The sequence below is a fragment of the Prunus avium genome, chromosome 7 (genome assembly GCF_965620075.1).
Source record: "Prunus avium chromosome 7, drPruAviu1.hap1.1, whole genome shotgun sequence".
In the NCBI taxonomy this organism is placed as follows: Eukaryota; Viridiplantae; Streptophyta; class Magnoliopsida; order Rosales; family Rosaceae; genus Prunus; species Prunus avium.
The window spans coordinates 17,968,395-17,982,303 of record NC_142290.1 but is presented as its reverse complement, the minus strand read 5'-3'; the positions used below and the strand labels follow the sequence as shown (position 1 = coordinate 17,982,303).

The following is a 13,909-nucleotide window of genomic DNA, read 5'->3' as shown; positions in this document are numbered from 1 at the left end:
CAAGTTTTGGGCTCGATCCGAAATTAATAGGTGTGAGAAATTGGACAATTCAAGTTCAACGACAGTTCGTTCCGAATTGGAGTAGTTGGTGTATTCCACACTTCTAGCGATTGGATTTCACTCAAAACTAACCAAATGACTCCTCCCACCATATTATGATGTTGCCCAAGTTTTGGGCTCGATCCGAAGTCAATAGGTGTGAGAAATTGGACAATTCAAGTTCAACGGTAGTTCGTTCCTATCTGGAGTGGTTAGTGTATTCCATACATCTAGCGATTGGATTTCACTCAAAACTCCCCACATGACTCCTCCCACCAAATTATGATGTTGCCCAAGTTTTGGGCTCGATCCGAAATCAATAGTTGTGAGAAATTGGACAATTCAAGTTCAACGGCAGTTCGTTCCTAATTGGAGTGGTTGGTGTATTCCATACTTCTAGCGATTGGATTTCACTCAAAACTCACCAAATGACTCCTCCCACCAAATTATGATGTTGCCCAAGTTTTGGGCTCGATCCGAAATCAATAGGTGTGAGAAATTGGACAATTCAAGTTCAACGGCAGTTCGTTCCTAATTGGAGTGGTTGGTGTATTCCATACTTCTAGCGATTGGATTTCACTCAAAACTCACCAAATGACTCCTCCCACCAAATTATGATGTTGCCCAAGTTTTGTGCTCGTTCCGAAATCAATAGGTGTTCCAAATTGGACAATTCAAGTTCAACGGCAGTTCGTTCCTAATTGGAGTGGTTGGTGTATTCCATACTTCTAGCGATTGGATTTCACTCAAAACTCACCAAATGACTCCTCCCACCAAATTATGATGTTGCCCAAGTTTTGTGCTCGATCCGAAATCAATAGGTGTGAGAAATTGGACAATTCAAGTTCAACGGCAGTTCGTTCCTAATTGGAGTGGTTGGTGTATTCCATACTTCTAGCGATTGGATTTCACTCAAAACTCACCAAATGACTCCTCCCACCATATTATGATGTTGCCCGAGTTTGGGGCTCGATCCGAAGTCAATAGGTGTGAGAAATTGGACAATTCAAGTTCAACGGCAGTTCGTTCCTAATTGGAGTGGTTGGTGTATTCCATACTTCTAGCGATTGGATTTCACTCAAAACTCACCAAATGACTCCTCCCACCATATTATGATGTTGCCCAAGTTTTGGGCTCGATCCGAAATCAATAGGTGTGAGAAATTGGACAATTCAAGTTCAACGGCAGTTCGTTCCTAATTGGAGTGGTTGGTGTATTCCACACTTCTAGCGATTGGATTTCACTCAAAACTCGCCAAATGACTCCTCCCACCATATTATGATGTTGCCCAAGTTTTGGGCTCGATCCGAAATCAATAGGTGTGAGAAATTGGACAATTCAAGTTCAACGGCAGTTCGTTCCTAATTGGAGTGGTTGGTGTATTCCACACTTCTAGCGATTGGATTTCACTCAAAACTCGCCAAATGACTCCTCCCACCATATTATGATGTTGCCCAAGTTTTGGGCTCGATCCGAAATCAATAGGTGTGAGAAATTGGACAATTCAAGTTCAACGGCAGTTCGTTCCTAATTGGAGTGGTTGGTGTATTTGATCGGTTCATAATTGTATATCATTTTGTACCCTTCTAGCTTATGATTTGGTTATGTTATTGAGTTAAACTTGTGCTTTTAATCCATTTTCTGTTTTGATAAGTCCATAATTTCATACACTTGCATGCCTTCTTTACTTATTGATTTTGCTTAGTTTCTCTTTATTTTGAGTCACTTACCTCTGTTTGTGTGTTTTGTTGGTTAAGATAGCAAGAGATCACATTTGATGCAATCCATGCATGTTAAGGGCTGATTGGCAAAGAGCAAGAGCTTAAAGACAAAACCAAAGTTGGGCCACACTCCTTGTCAGTCCAGTTTCGTAAGTCACCTTGAAGGTCTCATTTCAGCAATCTGCACAACTCGGATGAGGAGATATTCTTCATAGAAGTTGTTCAATTGGGTGTCTAGTATAACATATCCAAAATTCAGCCCAATTGAACATATGTGGAGTCCTTAGCTCGTCCAACACTGAACCATGCTCAGGAGGATTTGCAGGTGCCAGCTTTGAGCCTTGTCTCCTCCTTTAAGCCATGTGCCTCACCCATGCTGCAACTGACTTTGGATCCAACATAATGAGTGAAGTGGGGAGACATTCCAGCTATGAAATTCTAAAGGAGCAAGTTGGTACATGCTGGAGTTATTATAGAGAAAGCATGTGCATGCATGTGAAGCAAAGAGAAAGGAGAGAGAGAAGAATGAGGAATGATGAGAGGCATTTTGCTTCAGCCTTTGAACATGGGAATTGAATTGGCAGATCACTTTGGAGCTGGAGATCAGGTTTTAATTGAAAGAGAAAGCATGTGCATGCATGTGAAGCAAAAAGAAAGCAAAGAAATGAAATGAAGTCAATTCCAGTCTCTGTTCGGCAGCCAACTTGCAAGGCCCAAAACGCACACTTCTACTGCTCCGATGGGAATACTTTCTTCATAGAAGTTGTTCCAATGGGTATCTAGTATAACATATCCAAATTTGAGCCCCATTGGATACGTTTGGAAACCTCTGGCCTTCCTACACCAAGTCTGGTTCAGAAAACTCGTTTTTCAACAACCAAAAGGCAACCACATGGGTTGGCAATCAAAAGGCAACCACATGGGTTGGCAGCAAAGGCAGCCACAACTGATCACCTTTGAACCCATGTGAAGATGCTTGAGGTGCAGCAGCAAAAGATGAAGGATGGTGTGGGAATCCATCATGATGTTTGTTAAGCTCATAATTTCATACATATACATGCCCAATTTACTTACTTCTTTTGCTTAGTTCCTATAATTCTAAGTTATTTCCCTCCCTTTGTGTGTTTTGTAGGCCAATAGAGCAAGAGAGCATAATTCATGCAATTCAAGCATGTTAAGGCCTAATTTGGATGAATGGAAGAAGAGCTTAAAAGACAAACTCATTTTGGCTACAGCCCCCTGCCAGTCCAGTTCCGTAGGTCATATTGCAAGCTTTGTTTCAGCAACCTACACAGCTCGGATGAGGCAGCATTCTTCATGAACGTTGTTGCAATGGGTGTGTACTATAACATATCCAAAATTCAGCCCCATTGGATAAATATGGAGTCTGTTACCTAGCAAACACAGAGCCATGCTCAGGATGGATTTTATCAGCGCGCAATATGAGTTAGCAATTTGTTTTGGCCTTAACTTCCTCCTCCGACCTTGGATTGGCCCAAATGACATATGGCTGGAAAGAAGACATTCTGAACTTCAATTTCGAGTGCTTAAAGTCCTAATTTGATTAAGAGAAGCCCAAGTTGTAAGCCCTTGAAGTTGCTGGTTATGCTGACCTCAGCATGTGCTGGTTGGATGCTTGGTCATGGTGAGCTAGGTATGAGCTATCATTTCTGGTTGGAAACTTGGTCATGGTGACATGAAGATGAGCTAGGGCTGCTGGTGGGATCTATTGGTGAAGTGCATCAACCAATTCAGATTTTATAATGCAAGTGTTGTATGCATTAGTGAAGTGCATCAACCAATTCATCTTTTATAATGCAAGTGTTGTATGCATTAGCCATATTGAATTCAGATTTGTCACTCCCCTCTCCCTATAAATACCACATCCATTCCACATTCAAGACACAACAAATCCTGAGATTCACAACCCCCACAATTCACTCCAACCATCCTCAAACACTCTCAAAATCCCAAACACTCCAACAATCACCAAAACAACTCCAGCAAACCTCTCTTCCATTTCCCTACGAATTTCATCTTCCTTAGCCATCACCACTCACTCAAACTCATCCCAAATCACCTCCATATCCTTCATACATCTTTCTAGAAGTGGGGAAGCTCTTGGAGAAGCATTAGAAGTGGAGAAGCACTTGGAGAAGCCTTGGACACCACAAGAACTTCAGAAAAAGGGTTTTTCTACTCTTATTGTATTCATTATGTTTTCTCATTTCTGTTCAAGTCTCTTTTCCATTATGAGTAGCTAAATCCATAACTAGGGCTTCGATGTAACCTAACATGAATATTCTGGGTTTATAAGTTTGGAGTTTCAAGTTTGATTCATGATTCATGTTCTTATTCATTATGCTTATAAGTTAACATGCTTGTTTGAATGATTGATCACCATTAGAACTTGTTTGTTAACTATCTTGGTTTGAATTAAGAGTATACACCATGCTTTAATTCGAATTGAACTATGAATAGGAAGAGTATGTATGGACATTCGACAACAGGGATTAGATACATACTTGGTTGTTTAAAATGTTCTTCTATGCTTAATGGGTTCCTAATGCTTAATTTTAGGTTAGACAACAAATGATCAAATTAGGGAATTAGGAACACAAGGTTAGGACCAAACACCATGGCCTAATCATACTTTAGCTAGAATCAATCTTTGAATCTGAATTAGACTTGTTACTTGAATCTTTATAACCCAGAATTGAATTGTTATGGTGATTCGAATGCCCTAGTCTCAAAATCTGTTTTCCAACTCTTAAAACCACTCTTTGTTACATTTGTTTACTTGTTTTTGTTTGCAATTTCATTTTGCTTCTTTTGTTCAACAATCACAACCACTCTTGTTTTAAATTCTGTTTTAGACATAACCTCCTACTTTCTTGAATTTGGTAATCTAAGTACATAACTAGTTTTAACTTCTCAGTCTTCGTGGGTACGACCTCGTACTTGTCTTGCTATACTACTAATTGCCCCGTACAATTGCGAGTTAACATAATATTAACAACAAATTTTGGCGCCGTTGCCGGGGACTGAACGAAAGTTCTTCCCTGGTTATGTGCCCAAGGTTACCCTATTCTTTTTAGTGTTTCTAATTAATCTAATTTTCTGTTTCAGGTAGTTTATGTCTAAAAATCCATTACTTGAACAAGTGAGGTCTTCGTTCCAACGTTCTAGATCTTTGAACGCAGGACCATCATTGCAACCCAGACGAGTGACCTCTGAAATTCAGAATCGTCTAGAAAGGGAGTTGTCAACTGCAAAAGAGCAAGCTCTTGCTACATTTACAAGTCTTGCTCTCCACACTGAACTTCCCGGTTCTTCACTTTCAAATTCGGAAGCAAGTTCAGACCAAGAAGAAGAAGAAATGATGGCTGCCATTGAGTTCATGGGAGAACTTGATATCCCAACAATTCCAGCATCTCCTTCAAGCATTTTGCTGCCCACTGTAGCTCGAAATTATGAGCTTAAATCTTCTCATCTTAATATGCTGCCTTCCTTTTATGGTTTACCTAATGAAGATCCATTGACTCATATAAAGGATATTTTTAATGTTGTGAGTTCTTTTCCCTTGACAGTTGTGACAGAAGATCAACTTCGAATGAGAGTGTTTCCATACACTTTAAAGGATAAGGCGAAGTATTGGTTGAATTCTTTGAAGCCTGGTTCACTCATTACATGGTCTGCCATTCAAAAGAAGTTCCTGGAAAAATACTTCTCCACGCAAAAGACCGACATGCTTAGGGACAAGATCTTGTTATTTGCACAGCAAGATGATGAATCGTTTTGTGAAGCATGGGAGAAATTCAATGGGTTGCTCAACCAATGTCCTCATCATGGGATTCCATTGAAGCTTCAAATGCGTATGTTTTATAAAGGACTAACCCCTTCTAGTCATAATATAGTCACCAATTTTGCAGGTGGTTCTTTTAAAACCAAAACTCCAGAAGAAACGTACGAACTCTTTGAGGAGATAGCAATGGAGACCCAACATACGGATACAAGAGGTAAACGTGTTATTAGTGGTTCTAATGATGCTTCTAGTGTGCAGATTTCAAAACTGGAACAAAAGCTAGATGCTCTTCTTGCATTAAACTCAAGAAGCCCTCCGAAGGAAGTGTGTAGCATTTGTGAATCTCATGACTATGCTACCACAGCTTGTCCACTTGGGGCTGGATATCCAGAATTTGTGCAAGAGCAAGCTAAGTTGGTAAATTCCTACAACCAAGGTCCAAGAAATGATCCATACTCTCAAAGTTATAATCCAGGTTGGAGGAATCATCCAAACTTTTCATGGAGAAATACCCAGAATCAAGCAAATCCCCCTTCATTCCAAAGGCCACAACAATCATCATCATCATTGGAAGATATAGTGAAGCAGATGGCAATCAACCAATCCAATTTTCAGCAAACTACACAAGCTGCCATCTCCAAATTGGAAGTCCAATTAGGCCAAATAGCTGCTGAAATAACTCAAAGAGTGCCTGGGAAATGGCCAAGCCAAACTGAGATCAATCCAAAGAACCCAGAAGCCAAGGCCATTCATGTGCTCAGATCAGGTAAGATCATTGATAATAAAGATGATTCTAATCTTTCAAATGATGTTGTGATTGTAGAAAATGAAGAGGAGGAGACCATGACCACGGAAGGAGAACAACTCAAAACTTCTCAATCTGCTCCTAAGGCCAAATCAGATTCTCAGAAATCCGATCAATTCCAATTGCATAAAAGGGATGACAAATTTGTGCCACCACATCTTCAAGAAGATAGATACGTGCCACCCGCTCCATATGTTCCACAGATTCCATTTCCAGGCCGTCTTAAGAAAGCAAAGCAAGATAAGGCTTTTAAAGAGATTTATGATATTTTGAGTAAAGTTAATATCAATTTGCCTTTGCTTGATCTTATTGAACAGATTCCTGCATATGGAAAATTCATCAAGGACTTGAAAACTCACAAGCTCAATTTCGCTCCAAATGAAGGAGTAAAGCTCGACCAGAATGTAAGTGCTGTATTGCAAAGGAAGCTTCCACCAAAACTAGATGATCCTGGCAGCTTTGACATTCCCATTAACATTGGAGGCAAGAAGGTTGGAAGAGCCATGTTGGACTTGGGAGCAAGCATCAATGTTTTGCCATATTCAGTTTATCAAGAGCTTGGCTTAGAAGGGATGAAGAAGACTTCAATGCGACTTGAACTAGCTGATCATTCTATAAAATATCCAAAAGGTATTGTAGAAGATATTCTAGTTCAAGTTAATACACTAATTCTCCCTGCTGATTTTGTAGTGATGGACATGGAAGACAATCCAAATGGAGATCGTGTTGATCCCATTCTCCTAGGCAGGCCATTCATGGCCACTGCAGACACAATCATCAAAGTGAAAGATAGCACTCTCTCCATGACTGTTTTGGGTGAAACTGTTGAATTTAAAATGCTTAATGCTCTATCTCAACCTTCTATCTCTCTTGATTCTTGCTTTTCAATTGATGTTGTGGATCATGAGGTTTCTTCCAAAATTTTGCAGAGAAAGTCTAATGATGCTCTAGAAGCTGTCTTAACACAAGAAGAGGAAGATCTTTGTGAACCGGAGTTCCAAGAAGTGGTGGCTGCCTTAGAAGTGTTTCCGCCATACCCACCATCCTTTAGGCCACCAATCGAGCCTCTTGGACCATCATCCACGAAATTGGAGCCATCCATTGTCATCCCACCAAAGCTAGAACTTAAACCTCTTCCCAATAATCTTAAATATACATATTTGGGTGCTAACGAAACTCTCCCTGTTATAATTGCTGCAGGTCTCTCCTCACATGAAGAAGAGAGCTTAATTAAAGTTCTAAAAGAGCATAAAACAGCCATTGGGTGGACCATAGCAGACATCAAAGGAATTAGTCCAAGCATGTGCATGCACCGGATTTTAATGGAAGAAGACAGCAAACCATCTCGTGATGCCCAAAGGAGGCTAAATCCCAACATGAAAGAGGTGGTTAGAGCTGAAGTTTTAAAGCTACTCGATGTAGGAATCATCTACCCAATTTCAGATTCTAAGTGGGTGAGCCCTGTGCAAGTTGTTCCAAAGAAGTCCGGAATCACCGTTGTGAAGAATGAGAAGAATGAGCTAGTTCCTACACGAACTGTCACTGGTTGGAGAGTTTGCATTGATTACAGGAAGTTGAACACATCCACTAGAAAAGATCATTTCCCCTTACCTTTTATTGATCAAATGCTTGAACGTTTATCTGGCCATGCTTACTATTGTTTTCTTGATGGTTTTTCAGGTTATAATCAAATTCCCATTGCTCCGGAAGACCAAGAGAAAACCACATTCACATGCCCATTTGGTACGTTTGCTTATAGAAGGATGCCATTCGGTTTATGCAATGCCCCAGCAACTTTCCAAAGATGCATGATGTCAATCTTTTCAGATATGGTGGAACGATTCATTGAGGTATTTATGGATGATTTTTCAGTTTTTGGTTCCTCTTTTGATAATTGTCTTCACCACTTGTCTCTAGTGCTTAAAAGATGCCAGGAAACAAATCTGATTTTGAATTGGGAGAAGTGTCACTTCATGGTGAGACAAGGCATTGTACTAGGCCATGTGATTTCAAGCAAGGGAATCGAAGTGGATAAAGCCAAGATCGACCTCATCTCAAATCTTCCACCCCCTACCTCTGTTAAAGGAATTAGAAGCTTTCTAGGTCATGCTGGATTCTATAGAAGGTTCATCAAAAATTTCTCAAGCATTACAAGGCCATTGTGTAATCTCCTTGCTAAGGATGCTGTTTTTGAGTTTAATGAAGCTTGCATGGAAGCTTTTTCTACCTTGAAGAGGGAGCTAACTTCAGCCCCTATTATCATAGCTCCGGATTGGTCTTTACCATTTGAAATAATGTGTGATGCCTCTGACTTTGCTATTGGTGCAGTTTTAGGTCAAAAGAAGAACAAGCTGCCCCATGTGATTCATTATGCTAGCCGGACCTTGAATGATGCTCAAATCAACTACTCCACAACAGAGAAGGAGTTGCTTGCTGTGGTTTTTGCTTTAGAAAAATTTCGTTCTTACCTTGTTGGTTCTAAAGTAATTGTTTATTCTGACCATGCAGCCCTTAGATACTTGCTCACTAAGAAGGATGCCAAACCACGCTTGATTAGATGGATTCTCTTGCTGCAAGAATTCGATTTGGAGATTCGAGATAAGAAGGGATGTGAGAATGTGGTAGCTGATCATTTGAGCAGAATTGTGGTTGAAGAAAAAGGAGGAGCTGTGCTACCCTTGAATGAGACTTTCCCTGATGAACAACTATATGCTGCCCAAGTCAAAGAGCCATGGTATGCTGATTTTGTTAATTATCTTGCTTGTGGTGTTCTTAGAAATGATCTAACTTCTCAGGATAAGAAGAAGTTTTTTTCCATGGTGAAACATTATGTATGGGATGAACCTTTCTTATTCAAGCATTGCCCGGATCAACTCATCAGAAGATGTGTTCCAGAAGAAGAGCAAGAAAGCATACTTAGGCATAGCCACGAATTGGCCTGTGGAGGTCACTTTGGAGCTAAGAAAACAGCACTTAAAATTCTGCAATCTGGTTTCTTTTGGCCCACTCTATTTAAAGATGCATTTAATTTTTGTGTTAAGTGTGATAGGTGCCAAAGGATGGGGAACATAAGTCGCAGGAATGAAATGCCATTGAATAACATACTTGTTGTGGAGCTCTTCGATGTGTGGGGTATTGATTTCATGGGACCATTCCCATCTTCCTTTGGTTATACTTACATACTTGTTGCTGTTGATTATGTGTCTAAATGGGTGGAAGCCATAGCCACCAAAACCAATGATTATAAGGTGGTGCTGAAGTTCTTGAAGGATAATATTTTCACAAGGTTTGGTACTCCAAGGGCTGTCATTAGTGATGGAGGCAGCCACTTCTGTAACAAGCCATTCGAAGCACTCATGAAGAAGTACAACATCACCCATCGAGTCTCTACACCATATCATCCGCAAACTTCTGGTCAAGTGGAAATAAGCAATAGAGAAATTAAGCACATCCTGGAGAAGGTGGTGAACAATACAAGGAAAGATTGGGCAGCCAAGCTCAATGATGCATTATGGGCTTATAGGACAGCATATAAGACTCCTATTGGAATGAGCCCTTATCGTCTTGTGTTTGGGAAAGCTTGTCACCTGCCAATGGAGCTTGAACACAATGCTTTTTGGGCCATCAAGAAGTTAAATTTTGATCTAGACAAGGCAGGCCATGCAAGAAAGTTTCAGCTGAATGAATTGGAAGAAATTAGACATGAGTCTTATGAGAATGCAAAGCTTTACAAAGAACGAACCAAGAGTTACCATGACAGAAACATTCAACGGAAAGAGTTCTCCAAAGGTATGTCAGTTCTTTTGTTTAACTCACGTTTGCGTCTCTTTCCAGGAAAATTGAAGTCTAGATGGCAAGGCCCATTCACCGTGGTCAATGTTTCTCCCTATGGAGCTGTGGAGATTCAAAACCCTAAAGATGGCTCGACTTTCAAAGTAAATGGACAACGTTTAAAGCCATTCTATGAGGGAGTTTCAGCTGGCATCCAAACTGGCCATGTGGTAGATCAACTTCCCTTCGTACCATCAACTTAGCTGATTGCACAATGTCTTGCCAAGACAGTAACTAAGGCGCTTCTTGGGAGGCAACCCATGTGTTCAAGAAGAAGGTGCTTGGTAGCAATCGACCTAATCGCATCAAGGGGGAGCATTTCAATCCTTTCTCTTTACTTGTTATTATTTTAAATTTCTGTTTTTTTTTTTTTATAAAAATTTAAAAAAAATAAAAAAATTTAAAAATTTAAAAAGATTTTTCATATGAGCTAACTTATGGTAACTCCAGTGAGCACTTCCGTCAATACAGTGTCTAGGAGTTCTTTAGGCGACACCTTCGGTGTCTAAGAAGTTTGGGTTTTAAGCGGGACCATTGTGACCCCTCCAACCTTCCCGGATCCCCTGGCTGTGTTTTCTGAGGCCCTTAACTGGTCATCCATGAGTTGCTTATATATTCATTTTTTTTATTTTTTATTTTTCCTAAACCTTCTTCTAAACTTTTCCCTTTATCATTTGTTTGTTCTCAATCATCTTTTGTATGCTTTCACATTGAGGACAATGTTCAATTCAGGTCTGGGGGGAAGGTTTTCAATTTCAATTTTCTTATCCATTTGTGTTTTCAATTTTCGTTCTCTTGTCACAATTTTATTTTTTATTTTTTTTATTTTTTTTATTTTTTATTTTTATTTTTTTTAAAGAATGTCATACAATCAATGTTATGGAGCTGCTATTTGAGGTTTTCATATCAGAATTTTGCACTTCACAAAGCTTTTGCTCTTAGAATTCTGGTGGCTAAAGTACCACGCTCAAATTCTTGAAGGAAAATAGTGGAGACTACCCTAGTGAGCTATATCGAGCCTAATTGCTTTCTTGAGAGGGTTTAAAGTGTTCTATTTCTCATCCATACTTATTTTCTTCAATTCACTCTAATTGATCTCATTATTCCATTTTGATTGAATACTAAGGATGATTCTCTTTTGCAGATATCATGTGCTTGCTCTCATTCATGAATGAACTCATTGAAGTGATGCTAGGCTATGTGTGCATAACCATTCTATGTGCTTTCTTTTCACCCTACCTATATGTGTGTTCCATCAACCCTCTTGAAGCCAAACACTTAAAGCCTTTTCTTCTATCACCCTCATCATTTCCCTACCTTTGTATCTCAATCTGAGATACTTGACCTATTGTAGCCATACCCTATAGCTTAGAAATATACCAAGGTGTGCCAAGATAAAGTTTGAAGCAAGGAAGTTGCAGCCATGTACCTAAATAAAGATGATGTGAATCTGTGCAATGAAGTTAATGAAGATGCAGATCAAATCAACGAAGATGAAAGTGTTTCGATTTGATCTAAGTGTGAAAAATAAAGTCTATGCCAGGAGATACCATGAAGTTTGCTGCCATGCCAATCTAAATCAATGATGCCTTGCAGATTAATGAAGCATGCAACCTTGGTATGTTCTTAAGTTATTTGTTTTTCCTTCCAATTCTTCCATTTCCCCTAAACCTTAGCCTTTCATTACAACATTGTGAAAGACCTAGCTGATCTTTGAGGATGTATTCATGGGTGCTGGTAAGTATGTGTGTATCTCTATTCTTAGTATTTAATTCCTTTCATGAGATCTAACCAAAATTGTGCTTCTATTTCATACACTCACTTATGCTTTCTTGAGAGAATTAAAACATAGGTTCTGAGTGATTGAGTGTTATCTGTGAGAATTAGAGTCGAAGCATGTTCTCTATTCAAGGTTTGAGTATGCTTGCTTTGAAACTGTGTGCCTTTGAGCTATAGCTTCCACTTGTACACACTGATTGATGACCTATCTTGGCAACTCTATGGTGTTGGAGGTATGACTAAAACTTTCTTTCATTTTCATTAGTTGATTTCAAAGTTGTTTTTCTAACCATTTTGTTTTGTAGAGTTAGAAAAACGTTTGTGGGTATCGTATCTGTTAAACCCTCAGGAGACACAACTCCTCCTACTAGGGATGCCTAGAGGTTTAAAGGCTTGTTGCATACGCTCAATGCAATCGAGTTACCTACGAAAGTGGTCTAGTTAACTTCTTGTTTTGTTTTTATCTTTGTTTCTCTTTTGTTTTGCTCGAGGACTAGCAAAATCTAAGTTTGGGGGTGTGTTAAGCTCATAATTTCATACATATACATGCCCAATTTACTTACTTCTTTTGCTTAGTTCCTATAATTCTAAGTTATTTCCCTCCCTTTGTGTGTTTTGTAGGCTAATAGAGCAAGAGAGCATAATTCATGCAATTCAAGCATGTTAAGGCCTAATTTGGATGAATGGAAGAAGAGCTTAAAAGACAAACTCATTTTGGCTACAGCCCCCTGCCAGTCCAGTTCCGTAGGTCATATTGCAAGCTTTGTTTCAGCAACCTACACAGCTCGGATGAGGCAGCATTCTTCATGAACGTTGTTGCAATGGGTGTGTACTATAACATATCCAAAATTCAGCCCCATTGGATAAATATGGAGTCTGTTACCTAGCAAACACAGAGCCATGCTCAGGATGGATTTTATCAGCGCGCAATATGAGTTAGCAATTTGTTTTGGCCTTAACTTCCTCCTCCGACCTTGGATTGGCCCAAATGACATATGGCTGGAAAGAAGACATTCTGAAATTCAATTTCGAGTGCTTAAAGTCCTAATTTGATTAAGAGAAGCCCAAGTTGTAAGCCCTTGAAGTTGCTGGTTATGCTGACCTCAGCATGTGCTGGTTGGATGCTTGGTCATGGTGAGCTAGGTATGAGCTATCATTTCTGGTTGGAAGCTTGGTCATGGTGACATGAAGATGAGCTAGGGCTGCTGGTGGGATCTATTGGTGAAGTGCATCAACCAATTCAAGATTTTCTAATACAAGTGCATCACCCAATTCAGATTTTCTAATACAAGTGCATCAACCATTTCAGATTTTATAAAACAAGTGTTGTATGCATTAGCCATATTGAATTCAGATTTTCACTTCCCCTAGGCCTATAAATAGGGAAGTTCTCTAAGCTTGTAAACACACCCCAAGGGGGGGAGCTCTCAAACACTTCTCTAGAGCTCCCTTCCCTTCTCTCCCTCAAATTCTCTTAGTTTCTCTTTCTAGTTTTCAATTGTTATATTCCATACTTCTAGCGATTGGATTTCACTCAAAACACACCCCAAGGTTGGTGTATTCCATACTTCTAGCGATTGGATTTCACTCAAAACTCACCAAATGACTCCTCCCACCATATTATGATGTTGCCCGAGTTTGGGGCTCGATCCGAAGTCAATAGGTGTGAGAAATTGGACAATTCAAGTTCAACGGCAGTTCGTTCCTAATTGGAGTGGTTGGTGTATTCCATACTTCTAGCGATTGGATTTCACTCAAAACTCACCAAATGACTCCTCCCACCATATTATGATGTTGCCCAAGTTTTGGGCTCGATCCGAAATCAATAGGTGTGAGAAATTGGACAATTCAAGTTCAACGGCAGTTCGTTCCTAATTGGAGTGGTTGGTGTATTCCACACTTCTAGCGATTGGATTTCACTCAAAACTC

The 13,909-nt window shown here is 39.7% G+C and overlaps 1 non-coding gene across 1 annotated transcript; it reads right to left on the bottom strand.

Moving 5' to 3' along the window:
* Window positions 1-5,508: 5,508 nt before the first annotated feature.
* On the bottom strand, window positions 5,509-5,615 carry LOC148293053 (small nucleolar RNA R71). The gene has a single exon (XR_015825899.1). It is a non-coding gene; the product is annotated as a small nucleolar RNA R71 (small nucleolar RNA).
* Between the last annotated feature and the right edge of the window lie 8,294 nt (window positions 5,616-13,909).